Source organism: Anomaloglossus baeobatrachus, unplaced genomic scaffold, assembly GCF_048569485.1.
Source record: "Anomaloglossus baeobatrachus isolate aAnoBae1 unplaced genomic scaffold, aAnoBae1.hap1 Scaffold_852, whole genome shotgun sequence".
Lineage (NCBI taxonomy): Eukaryota > Metazoa > Chordata > Amphibia > Anura > Aromobatidae > Anomaloglossus > Anomaloglossus baeobatrachus.
Window position 1 is genome coordinate 25,215 of NW_027445242.1, and position 12,087 is coordinate 37,301.

The 12,087-nt window shown below is 46.6% G+C and overlaps 7 non-coding genes and 1 pseudogene across 7 annotated transcripts; all 8 read right to left on the bottom strand.

The window, feature by feature from the left end:
- Nucleotides 1-55: 55 nt before the first annotated feature.
- LOC142288846 (U2 spliceosomal RNA) lies at nt 56-182 on the bottom strand (annotated as a pseudogene).
- A 1,387-nt stretch (nt 183-1,569) lies between these two features.
- LOC142288809 (U2 spliceosomal RNA) lies at nt 1,570-1,760 on the bottom strand. The gene has a single exon (XR_012749435.1). It is a non-coding gene; the product is annotated as a U2 spliceosomal RNA (small nuclear RNA).
- Nucleotides 1,761-3,147: 1,387 nt separating this feature from the next.
- Nucleotides 3,148-3,338, bottom strand: LOC142288810 (U2 spliceosomal RNA). The gene has a single exon (XR_012749436.1). It is a non-coding gene; the product is annotated as a U2 spliceosomal RNA (small nuclear RNA).
- Nucleotides 3,339-4,725: 1,387 nt separating this feature from the next.
- On the bottom strand, nt 4,726-4,916 carry LOC142288812 (U2 spliceosomal RNA). Its single transcript, XR_012749438.1, has one exon. It is a non-coding gene; the product is annotated as a U2 spliceosomal RNA (small nuclear RNA).
- Nucleotides 4,917-6,303: 1,387 nt separating this feature from the next.
- Nucleotides 6,304-6,494, bottom strand: LOC142288813 (U2 spliceosomal RNA). The gene has a single exon (XR_012749439.1). It is a non-coding gene; the product is annotated as a U2 spliceosomal RNA (small nuclear RNA).
- Nucleotides 6,495-7,881: 1,387 nt separating this feature from the next.
- Nucleotides 7,882-8,072, bottom strand: LOC142288814 (U2 spliceosomal RNA). Its single transcript, XR_012749440.1, has one exon. It is a non-coding gene; the product is annotated as a U2 spliceosomal RNA (small nuclear RNA).
- A 1,387-nt stretch (nt 8,073-9,459) lies between these two features.
- LOC142288815 (U2 spliceosomal RNA) lies at nt 9,460-9,650 on the bottom strand. The gene has a single exon (XR_012749441.1). It is a non-coding gene; the product is annotated as a U2 spliceosomal RNA (small nuclear RNA).
- Nucleotides 9,651-11,037: 1,387 nt separating this feature from the next.
- LOC142288816 (U2 spliceosomal RNA) lies at nt 11,038-11,228 on the bottom strand. The gene has a single exon (XR_012749442.1). It is a non-coding gene; the product is annotated as a U2 spliceosomal RNA (small nuclear RNA).
- Between the last annotated feature and the right edge of the window lie 859 nt (nt 11,229-12,087).

Here is a 12,087-nt window from a genome sequence, read left to right on the forward strand (position 1 = left end):
TTGCACCATAGCCCCCACACTTACTCAGTCTAATAGCCTCGATCCTGGTAGGGCCATGTTTTCCTCTAGATGAATATACTATACATCCAGAGTACTAGCAAGCGCAACCTTCCAGTGTGCATTGCATCTGCCGAGCCTCACAGATACTACACTTGATCTTAGCCAAAAGGCCGAGAAGCGATAACCAGAATTGGTTTGGGCCTCGAGTGGCACCCTGGCCTATGCCGGACACATCTTAGGGAGAGAGAGCGAGAGGGAGACAAACCCACGCCTACACAAGACATTTTGTCACCCAAGCCAACCCTTGAAAAGGCTGCTTTGCAGAGCCAAAACAAGAAGAATGGTGCGTTTTGCAGCCGCCGCCCACTGCAATGAATCTGAATAACTCCTCCTTTAGGGCGCAAGCAACTCCCCTCCCCCTTGCAGTCTTTCCAATTCACGATACAAAAAGACGGACAGGACAGGTTGCCTGACTTTCCGTCACTGCCACCCTTTGCCATCCTTACCCGTAGAAAGCCCTTTCATCATCCCCAAACCCTAATCTTTTCCCTTTCCTTCCCAGCCCCCAAACCCTGCCCTCTGTACCTTTCTCACCACCCGCTTCCCTTCTCCTGTCATCCCCCTACCACCCGGGAAAAAAAGAGATTGCCCCCTCCTTCCACTAGCCCACCCTCCCACCCAAAGAACAACTTCTTCTGCGCAGCTTGTTTTCTAGACAGCAGCGCTATTGTGATGTCATCGGGGGGCATTGTGACAAGCCGCCAGTGTTCCGTCTCTTCATGTTGTGCACAGTTCAAACGGAAAATACATCAACAGGCAGACTACAGAAAAGCTTACTATCAAAGGTTAGAGGGGGGCTTTCTCAGAGGGCTTTTTACAGTTTTTCTATTCCCAATTAGCCGTTTAAGTGTACTTATTGAAAGTAGTAATTCTTTCATAGGCCGCCCTTTCTTAGTATTTGACGTTCCTTATATTGCGGTATGAGGCTTCGCAGTAGGTTGCAAACATTCATCACCCATGACTGTCCCCAATTGAGCTCAGAAGCTCAATGTCTATCATGACCTCTCTTTTAGAATGTCCAAGAGCAAGCAAACTATTCCTCCAGGAGAGGGCGCCAACAGACTACTAAAGAGATCATCATTACTCAAAGAAAACCCCAAAAACCAATGCATGATAGGAATAAACAGGTAACTTTCTTTGGAGTGGAAGCGGAGAGATCGCACCAGATGCCAATTCTAGATGTTATCACACCTGTGGTCACTGCAGCAGCAGGTGAATCCACTTTGTCCAAAAGGGATCTATTCCATTCAATTGCAAATGATCTAGATAAGACAGAGAACTGCAGCACGGGGACATAGCCGAGTTGGTCAGGTTGAGTGGTGATGAGTTTGCTATTTGGATGAATAAAGAAAGTCAAAAGTGTGAAAGATAAAAAACAAAAGGAGGAAGTGTGAAAAGTGAATGGGCCAAATTGAGGTGCATATGAAGACGTATGCTTTCTTCCAATTCATTAAATCGGGCTAATATGAATCAGGTGAATTGAGTTCTGCTTTTGGAAACTGGGTTAAGAAGGGGTGCACCGTTCCTGGAGGTACTGCAATACCAGGTCAATGCGTGGAGTGGACAGAGCAAGCTCTTTTTCCATCTCCCTGTTCTAAAAATCCATTTAATATATGGTCCCCAGATAGGGGACGTATCAGATATTAAACTGATAAGAACAGATACTACACTTGATCTTAGCCAAAAGGCCGAGAAGCGATAACCAGAATTGGTTTGGGCCTCGAGTGGCACCCTGGCCTATGCCGGACACATCTTAGGGAGAGAGAGCGAGAGGGAGACAAACCCACGCCTACACAAGACATTTTGTCACCCAAGCCAACCCTTGAAAAGGCTGCTTTGCAGAGCCAAAACAAGAAGAATGGTGCGTTTTGCAGCCGCCGCCCACTGCAATGAATCTGAATAACTCCTCCTTTAGGGCGCAAGCAACTCCCCTCCCCCTTGCAGTCTTTCCAATTCACGATACAAAAAGACGGACAGGACAGGTTGCCTGACTTTCCGTCACTGCCACCCTTTGCCATCCTTACCCGTAGAAAGCCCTTTCATCATCCCCAAACCCTAATCTTTTCCCTTTCCTTCCCAGCCCCCAAACCCTGCCCTCTGTACCTTTCTCACCACCCGCTTCCCTTCTCCTGTCATCCCCCTACCACCCGGGAAAAAAAGAGATTGCCCCCTCCTTCCACTAGCCCACCCTCCCACCCAAAGAACAACTTCTTCTGCGCAGCTTGTTTTCTAGGCAGCAGCGCTATTGTGATGTCATCGGGGGGCATTGTGACAAGCCGCCAGTGTTCCGTCTCTTCATGTTGTGCACAGTTCAAACGGAAAATACATCAACAGGCAGACTACAGAAAAGCTTACTATCAAAGGTTAGAGGGGGGCTTTCTCAGAGGGCTTTTTACAGTTTTTCTATTCCCAATTAGCCGTTTAAGTGTACTTATTGAAAGTAGTAATTCTTTCATAGGCCGCCCTTTCTTAGTATTTGACGTTCCTTATATTGCGGTATGAGGCTTCGCAGTAGGTTGCAAACATTCATCACCCATGACTGTCCCCAATTGAGCTCAGAAGCTCAATGTCTATCATGACCTCTCTTTTAGAATGTCCAAGAGCAAGCAAACTATTCCTCCAGGAGAGGGCGCCAACAGACTACTAAAGAGATCATCATTACTCAAAGAAAACCCCAAAAACCAATGCATGATAGGAATAAACAGGTAACTTTCTTTGGAGTGGAAGCGGAGAGATCGCACCAGATGCCAATTCTAGATGTTATCACACCTGTGGTCACTGCAGCAGCAGGTGAATCCACTTTGTCCAAAAGGGATCTATTCCATTCAATTGCAAATGATCTAGATAAGACAGAGAACTGCAGCACGGGGACATAGCCGAGTTGGTCAGGTTGAGTGGTGATGAGTTTGCTATTTGGATGAATAAAGAAAGTCAAAAGTGTGAAAGATAAAAAACAAAAGGAGGAAGTGTGAAAAGTGAATGGGCCAAATTGAGGTGCATATGAAGACGTATGCTTTCTTCCAATTCATTAAATCGGGCTAATATGAATCAGGTGAATTGAGTTCTGCTTTTGGAAACTGGGTTAAGAAGGGGTGCACCGTTCCTGGAGGTACTGCAATACCAGGTCAATGCGTGGAGTGGACAGAGCAAGCTCTTTTTCCATCTCCCTGTTCTAAAAATCCATTTAATATATGGTCCCCAGATAGGGGACGTATCAGATATTAAACTGATAAGAACAGATACTACACTTGATCTTAGCCAAAAGGCCGAGAAGCGATAACCAGAATTGGTTTGGGCCTCGAGTGGCACCCTGGCCTATGCCGGACACATCTTAGGGAGAGAGAGCGAGAGGGAGACAAACCCACGCCTACACAAGACATTTTGTCACCCAAGCCAACCCTTGAAAAGGCTGCTTTGCAGAGCCAAAACAAGAAGAATGGTGCGTTTTGCAGCCGCCGCCCACTGCAATGAATCTGAATAACTCCTCCTTTAGGGCGCAAGCAACTCCCCTCCCCCTTGCAGTCTTTCCAATTCACGATACAAAAAGACGGACAGGACAGGTTGCCTGACTTTCCGTCACTGCCACCCTTTGCCATCCTTACCCGTAGAAAGCCCTTTCATCATCCCCAAACCCTAATCTTTTCCCTTTCCTTCCCAGCCCCCAAACCCTGCCCTCTGTACCTTTCTCACCACCCGCTTCCCTTCTCCTGTCATCCCCCTACCACCCGGGAAAAAAAGAGATTGCCCCCTCCTTCCACTAGCCCACCCTCCCACCCAAAGAACAACTTCTTCTGCGCAGCTTGTTTTCTAGGCAGCAGCGCTATTGTGATGTCATCGGGGGGCATTGTGACAAGCCGCCAGTGTTCCGTCTCTTCATGTTGTGCACAGTTCAAACGGAAAATACATCAACAGGCAGACTACAGAAAAGCTTACTATCAAAGGTTAGAGGGGGGCTTTCTCAGAGGGCTTTTTACAGTTTTTCTATTCCCAATTAGCCGTTTAAGTGTACTTATTGAAAGTAGTAATTCTTTCATAGGCCGCCCTTTCTTAGTATTTGACGTTCCTTATATTGCGGTATGAGGCTTCGCAGTAGGTTGCAAACATTCATCACCCATGACTGTCCCCAATTGAGCTCAGAAGCTCAATGTCTATCATGACCTCTCTTTTAGAATGTCCAAGAGCAAGCAAACTATTCCTCCAGGAGAGGGCGCCAACAGACTACTAAAGAGATCATCATTACTCAAAGAAAACCCCAAAAACCAATGCATGATAGGAATAAACAGGTAACTTTCTTTGGAGTGGAAGCGGAGAGATCGCACCAGATGCCAATTCTAGATGTTATCACACCTGTGGTCACTGCAGCAGCAGGTGAATCCACTTTGTCCAAAAGGGATCTATTCCATTCAATTGCAAATGATCTAGATAAGACAGAGAACTGCAGCACGGGGACATAGCCGAGTTGGTCAGGTTGAGTGGTGATGAGTTTGCTATTTGGATGAATAAAGAAAGTCAAAAGTGTGAAAGATAAAAAACAAAAGGAGGAAGTGTGAAAAGTGAATGGGCCAAATTGAGGTGCATATGAAGACGTATGCTTTCTTCCAATTCATTAAATCGGGCTAATATGAATCAGGTGAATTGAGTTCTGCTTTTGGAAACTGGGTTAAGAAGGGGTGCACCGTTCCTGGAGGTACTGCAATACCAGGTCAATGCGTGGAGTGGACAGAGCAAGCTCTTTTTCCATCTCCCTGTTCTAAAAATCCATTTAATATATGGTCCCCAGATAGGGGACGTATCAGATATTAAACTGATAAGAACAGATACTACACTTGATCTTAGCCAAAAGGCCGAGAAGCGATAACCAGAATTGGTTTGGGCCTCGAGTGGCACCCTGGCCTATGCCGGACACATCTTAGGGAGAGAGAGCGAGAGGGAGACAAACCCACGCCTACACAAGACATTTTGTCACCCAAGCCAACCCTTGAAAAGGCTGCTTTGCAGAGCCAAAACAAGAAGAATGGTGCGTTTTGCAGCCGCCGCCCACTGCAATGAATCTGAATAACTCCTCCTTTAGGGCGCAAGCAACTCCCCTCCCCCTTGCAGTCTTTCCAATTCACGATACAAAAAGACGGACAGGACAGGTTGCCTGACTTTCCGTCACTGCCACCCTTTGCCATCCTTACCCGTAGAAAGCCCTTTCATCATCCCCAAACCCTAATCTTTTCCCTTTCCTTCCCAGCCCCCAAACCCTGCCCTCTGTACCTTTCTCACCACCCGCTTCCCTTCTCCTGTCATCCCCCTACCACCCGGGAAAAAAAGAGATTGCCCCCTCCTTCCACTAGCCCACCCTCCCACCCAAAGAACAACTTCTTCTGCGCAGCTTGTTTTCTAGGCAGCAGCGCTATTGTGATGTCATCGGGGGGCATTGTGACAAGCCGCCAGTGTTCCGTCTCTTCATGTTGTGCACAGTTCAAACGGAAAATACATCAACAGGCAGACTACAGAAAAGCTTACTATCAAAGGTTAGAGGGGGGCTTTCTCAGAGGGCTTTTTACAGTTTTTCTATTCCCAATTAGCCGTTTAAGTGTACTTATTGAAAGTAGTAATTCTTTCATAGGCCGCCCTTTCTTAGTATTTGACGTTCCTTATATTGCGGTATGAGGCTTCGCAGTAGGTTGCAAACATTCATCACCCATGACTGTCCCCAATTGAGCTCAGAAGCTCAATGTCTATCATGACCTCTCTTTTAGAATGTCCAAGAGCAAGCAAACTATTCCTCCAGGAGAGGGCGCCAACAGACTACTAAAGAGATCATCATTACTCAAAGAAAACCCCAAAAACCAATGCATGATAGGAATAAACAGGTAACTTTCTTTGGAGTGGAAGCGGAGAGATCGCACCAGATGCCAATTCTAGATGTTATCACACCTGTGGTCACTGCAGCAGCAGGTGAATCCACTTTGTCCAAAAGGGATCTATTCCATTCAATTGCAAATGATCTAGATAAGACAGAGAACTGCAGCACGGGGACATAGCCGAGTTGGTCAGGTTGAGTGGTGATGAGTTTGCTATTTGGATGAATAAAGAAAGTCAAAAGTGTGAAAGATAAAAAACAAAAGGAGGAAGTGTGAAAAGTGAATGGGCCAAATTGAGGTGCATATGAAGACGTATGCTTTCTTCCAATTCATTAAATCGGGCTAATATGAATCAGGTGAATTGAATTCTGCTTTTGGAAACTGGGTTAAGAAGGGGTGCACCGTTCCTGGAGGTACTGCAATACCAGGTCAATGCGTGGAGTGGACAGAGCAAGCTCTTTTTCCATCTCCCTGTTCTAAAAATCCATTTAATATATGGTCCCCAGATAGGGGACGTATCAGATATTAAACTGATAAGAACAGATACTACACTTGATCTTAGCCAAAAGGCCGAGAAGCGATAACCAGAATTGGTTTGGGCCTCGAGTGGCACCCTGGCCTATGCCGGACACATCTTAGGGAGAGAGAGCGAGAGGGAGACAAACCCACGCCTACACAAGACATTTTGTCACCCAAGCCAACCCTTGAAAAGGCTGCTTTGCAGAGCCAAAACAAGAAGAATGGTGCGTTTTGCAGCCGCCGCCCACTGCAATGAATCTGAATAACTCCTCCTTTAGGGCGCAAGCAACTCCCCTCCCCCTTGCAGTCTTTCCAATTCACGATACAAAAAGACGGACAGGACAGGTTGCCTGACTTTCCGTCACTGCCACCCTTTGCCATCCTTACCCGTAGAAAGCCCTTTCATCATCCCCAAACCCTAATCTTTTCCCTTTCCTTCCCAGCCCCCAAACCCTGCCCTCTGTACCTTTCTCACCACCCGCTTCCCTTCTCCTGTCATCCCCCTACCACCCGGGAAAAAAAGAGATTGCCCCCTCCTTCCACTAGCCCACCCTCCCACCCAAAGAACAACTTCTTCTGCGCAGCTTGTTTTCTAGGCAGCAGCGCTATTGTGATGTCATCGGGGGGCATTGTGACAAGCCGCCAGTGTTCCGTCTCTTCATGTTGTGCACAGTTCAAACGGAAAATACATCAACAGGCAGACTACAGAAAAGCTTACTATCAAAGGTTAGAGGGGGGCTTTCTCAGAGGGCTTTTTACAGTTTTTCTATTCCCAATTAGCCGTTTAAGTGTACTTATTGAAAGTAGTAATTCTTTCATAGGCCGCCCTTTCTTAGTATTTGACGTTCCTTATATTGCGGTATGAGGCTTCGCAGTAGGTTGCAAACATTCATCACCCATGACTGTCCCCAATTGAGCTCAGAAGCTCAATGTCTATCATGACCTCTCTTTTAGAATGTCCAAGAGCAAGCAAACTATTCCTCCAGGAGAGGGCGCCAACAGACTACTAAAGAGATCATCATTACTCAAAGAAAACCCCAAAAACCAATGCATGATAGGAATAAACAGGTAACTTTCTTTGGAGTGGAAGCGGAGAGATCGCACCAGATGCCAATTCTAGATGTTATCACACCTGTGGTCACTGCAGCAGCAGGTGAATCCACTTTGTCCAAAAGGGATCTATTCCATTCAATTGCAAATGATCTAGATAAGACAGAGAACTGCAGCACGGGGACATAGCCGAGTTGGTCAGGTTGAGTGGTGATGAGTTTGCTATTTGGATGAATAAAGAAAGTCAAAAGTGTGAAAGATAAAAAACAAAAGGAGGAAGTGTGAAAAGTGAATGGGCCAAATTGAGGTGCATATGAAGACGTATGCTTTCTTCCAATTCATTAAATCGGGCTAATATGAATCAGGTGAATTGAGTTCTGCTTTTGGAAACTGGGTTAAGAAGGGGTGCACCGTTCCTGGAGGTACTGCAATACCAGGTCAATGCGTGGAGTGGACAGAGCAAGCTCTTTTTCCATCTCCCTGTTCTAAAAATCCATTTAATATATGGTCCCCAGATAGGGGACGTATCAGATATTAAACTGATAAGAACAGATACTACACTTGATCTTAGCCAAAAGGCCGAGAAGCGATAACCAGAATTGGTTTGGGCCTCGAGTGGCACCCTGGCCTATGCCGGACACATCTTAGGGAGAGAGAGCGAGAGGGAGACAAACCCACGCCTACACAAGACATTTTGTCACCCAAGCCAACCCTTGAAAAGGCTGCTTTGCAGAGCCAAAACAAGAAGAATGGTGCGTTTTGCAGCCGCCGCCCACTGCAATGAATCTGAATAACTCCTCCTTTAGGGCGCAAGCAACTCCCCTCCCCCTTGCAGTCTTTCCAATTCACGATACAAAAAGACGGACAGGACAGGTTGCCTGACTTTCCGTCACTGCCACCCTTTGCCATCCTTACCCGTAGAAAGCCCTTTCATCATCCCCAAACCCTAATCTTTTCCCTTTCCTTCCCAGCCCCCAAACCCTGCCCTCTGTACCTTTCTCACCACCCGCTTCCCTTCTCCTGTCATCCCCCTACCACCCGGGAAAAAAAGAGATTGCCCCCTCCTTCCACTAGCCCACCCTCCCACCCAAAGAACAACTTCTTCTGCGCAGCTTGTTTTCTAGGCAGCAGCGCTATTGTGATGTCATCGGGGGGCATTGTGACAAGCCGCCAGTGTTCCGTCTCTTCATGTTGTGCACAGTTCAAACGGAAAATACATCAACAGGCAGACTACAGAAAAGCTTACTATCAAAGGTTAGAGGGGGGCTTTCTCAGAGGGCTTTTTACAGTTTTTCTATTCCCAATTAGCCGTTTAAGTGTACTTATTGAAAGTAGTAATTCTTTCATAGGCCGCCCTTTCTTAGTATTTGACGTTCCTTATATTGCGGTATGAGGCTTCGCAGTAGGTTGCAAACATTCATCACCCATGACTGTCCCCAATTGAGCTCAGAAGCTCAATGTCTATCATGACCTCTCTTTTAGAATGTCCAAGAGCAAGCAAACTATTCCTCCAGGAGAGGGCGCCAACAGACTACTAAAGAGATCATCATTACTCAAAGAAAACCCCAAAAACCAATGCATGATAGGAATAAACAGGTAACTTTCTTTGGAGTGGAAGCGGAGAGATCGCACCAGATGCCAATTCTAGATGTTATCACACCTGTGGTCACTGCAGCAGCAGGTGAATCCACTTTGTCCAAAAGGGATCTATTCCATTCAATTGCAAATGATCTAGATAAGACAGAGAACTGCAGCACGGGGACATAGCCGAGTTGGTCAGGTTGAGTGGTGATGAGTTTGCTATTTGGATGAATAAAGAAAGTCAAAAGTGTGAAAGATAAAAAACAAAAGGAGGAAGTGTGAAAAGTGAATGGGCCAAATTGAGGTGCATATGAAGACGTATGCTTTCTTCCAATTCATTAAATCGGGCTAATATGAATCAGGTGAATTGAGTTCTGCTTTTGGAAACTGGGTTAAGAAGGGGTGCACCGTTCCTGGAGGTACTGCAATACCAGGTCAATGCGTGGAGTGGACAGAGCAAGCTCTTTTTCCATCTCCCTGTTCTAAAAATCCATTTAATATATGGTCCCCAGATAGGGGACGTATCAGATATTAAACTGATAAGAACAGATACTACACTTGATCTTAGCCAAAAGGCCGAGAAGCGATAACCAGAATTGGTTTGGGCCTCGAGTGGCACCCTGGCCTATGCCGGACACATCTTAGGGAGAGAGAGCGAGAGGGAGACAAACCCACGCCTACACAAGACATTTTGTCACCCAAGCCAACCCTTGAAAAGGCTGCTTTGCAGAGCCAAAACAAGAAGAATGGTGCGTTTTGCAGCCGCCGCCCACTGCAATGAATCTGAATAACTCCTCCTTTAGGGCGCAAGCAACTCCCCTCCCCCTTGCAGTCTTTCCAATTCACGATACAAAAAGACGGACAGGACAGGTTGCCTGACTTTCCGTCACTGCCACCCTTTGCCATCCTTACCCGTAGAAAGCCCTTTCATCATCCCCAAACCCTAATCTTTTCCCTTTCCTTCCCAGCCCCCAAACCCTGCCCTCTGTACCTTTCTCACCACCCGCTTCCCTTCTCCTGTCATCCCCCTACCACCCGGGAAAAAAAGAGATTGCCCCCTCCTTCCACTAGCCCACCCTCCCACCCAAAGAACAACTTCTTCTGCGCAGCTTGTTTTCTAGGCAGCAGCGCTATTGTGATGTCATCGGGGGGCATTGTGACAAGCCGCCAGTGTTCCGTCTCTTCATGTTGTGCACAGTTCAAACGGAAAATACATCAACAGGCAGACTACAGAAAAGCTTACTATCAAAGGTTAGAGGGGGGCTTTCTCAGAGGGCTTTTTACAGTTTTTCTATTCCCAATTAGCCGTTTAAGTGTACTTATTGAAAGTAGTAATTCTTTCATAGGCCGCCCTTTCTTAGTATTTGACGTTCCTTATATTGCGGTATGAGGCTTCGCAGTAGGTTGCAAACATTCATCACCCATGACTGTCCCCAATTGAGCTCAGAAGCTCAATGTCTATCATGACCTCTCTTTTAGAATGTCCAAGAGCAAGCAAACTATTCCTCCAGGAGAGGGCGCCAACAGACTACTAAAGAGATCATCATTACTCAAAGAAAACCCCAAAAACCAATGCATGATAGGAATAAACAGGTAACTTTCTTTGGAGTGGAAGCGGAGAGATCGCACCAGATGCCAATTCTAGATGTTATCACACCTGTGGTCACTGCAGCAGCAGGTGAATCCACTTTGTCCAAAAGGGATCTATTCCATTCAATTGCAAATGATCTAGATAAGACAGAGAACTGCAGCACGGGGACATAGCCGAGTTGGTCAGGTTGAGTGGTGATGAGTTTGCTATTTGGATGAATAAAGAAAGTCAAAAGTGTGAAAGATAAAAAACAAAAGGAGGAAGTGTGAAAAGTGAATGGGCCAAATTGAGGTGCATATGAAGACGTATGCTTTCTTCCAATTCATTAAATCGGGCTAATATGAATCAGGTGAATTGAGTTCTGCTTTTGGAAACTGGGTTAAGAAGGGGTGCACCGTTCCTGGAGGTACTGCAATACCAGGTCAATGCGTGGAGTGGACAGAGCAAGCTCTTTTTCCATCTCCCTGTTCTAAAAATCCATTTAATATATGGTCCCCAGATAGGGGACGTATCAGATATTAAACTGATAAGAACAGATACTACACTTGATCTTAGCCAAAAGGCCGAGAAGCGATAACCAGAATTGGTTTGGGCCTCGAGTGGCACCCTGGCCTATGCCGGACACATCTTAGGGAGAGAGAGCGAGAGGGAGACAAACCCACGCCTACACAAGACATTTTGTCACCCAAGCCAACCCTTGAAAAGGCTGCTTTGCAGAGCCAAAACAAGAAGAATGGTGCGTTTTGCAGCCGCCGCCCACTGCAATGAATCTGAATAACTCCTCCTTTAGGGCGCAAGCAACTCCCCTCCCCCTTGCAGTCTTTCCAATTCACGATACAAAAAGACGGACAGGACAGGTTGCCTGACTTTCCGTCACTGCCACCCTTTGCCATCCTTACCCGTAGAAAGCCCTTTCATCATCCCCAAACCCTAATCTTTTCCCTTTCCTTCCCAGCCCCCAAACCCTGCCCTCTGTACCTTTCTCACCACCCGCTTCCCTTCTCCTGTCATCCCCCTACCACCCGGGAAAAAAAGAGATTGCCCCCTCCTTCCACTAGCCCACCCTCCCACCCAAAGAACAACTTCTTCTGCGCAGCTTGTTTTCTAGGCAGCAGCGCTATTGTGATGTCATCGGGGGGCATTGTGACAAGCCGCCAGTGTTCCGTCTCTTCATGTTGTGCACAGTTCAAACGGAAAATACATCAACAGGCAGACTACAGAAAAGCTTACTATCAAAGGTTAGAGGGGGGCTTTCTCAGAGGGCTTTTTACAGTTTTTCTATTCCCAATTAGCCGTTTAAGTGTACTTATTGAAAGTAGTAATTCTTTCATAGGCCGCCCTTTCTTAGTATTTGACGTTCCTTATATTGCGGTATGAGGCTTCGCAGTAGGTTGCAAACATTCATCACCCATGACTGTCCCCAATTGAGCTCAG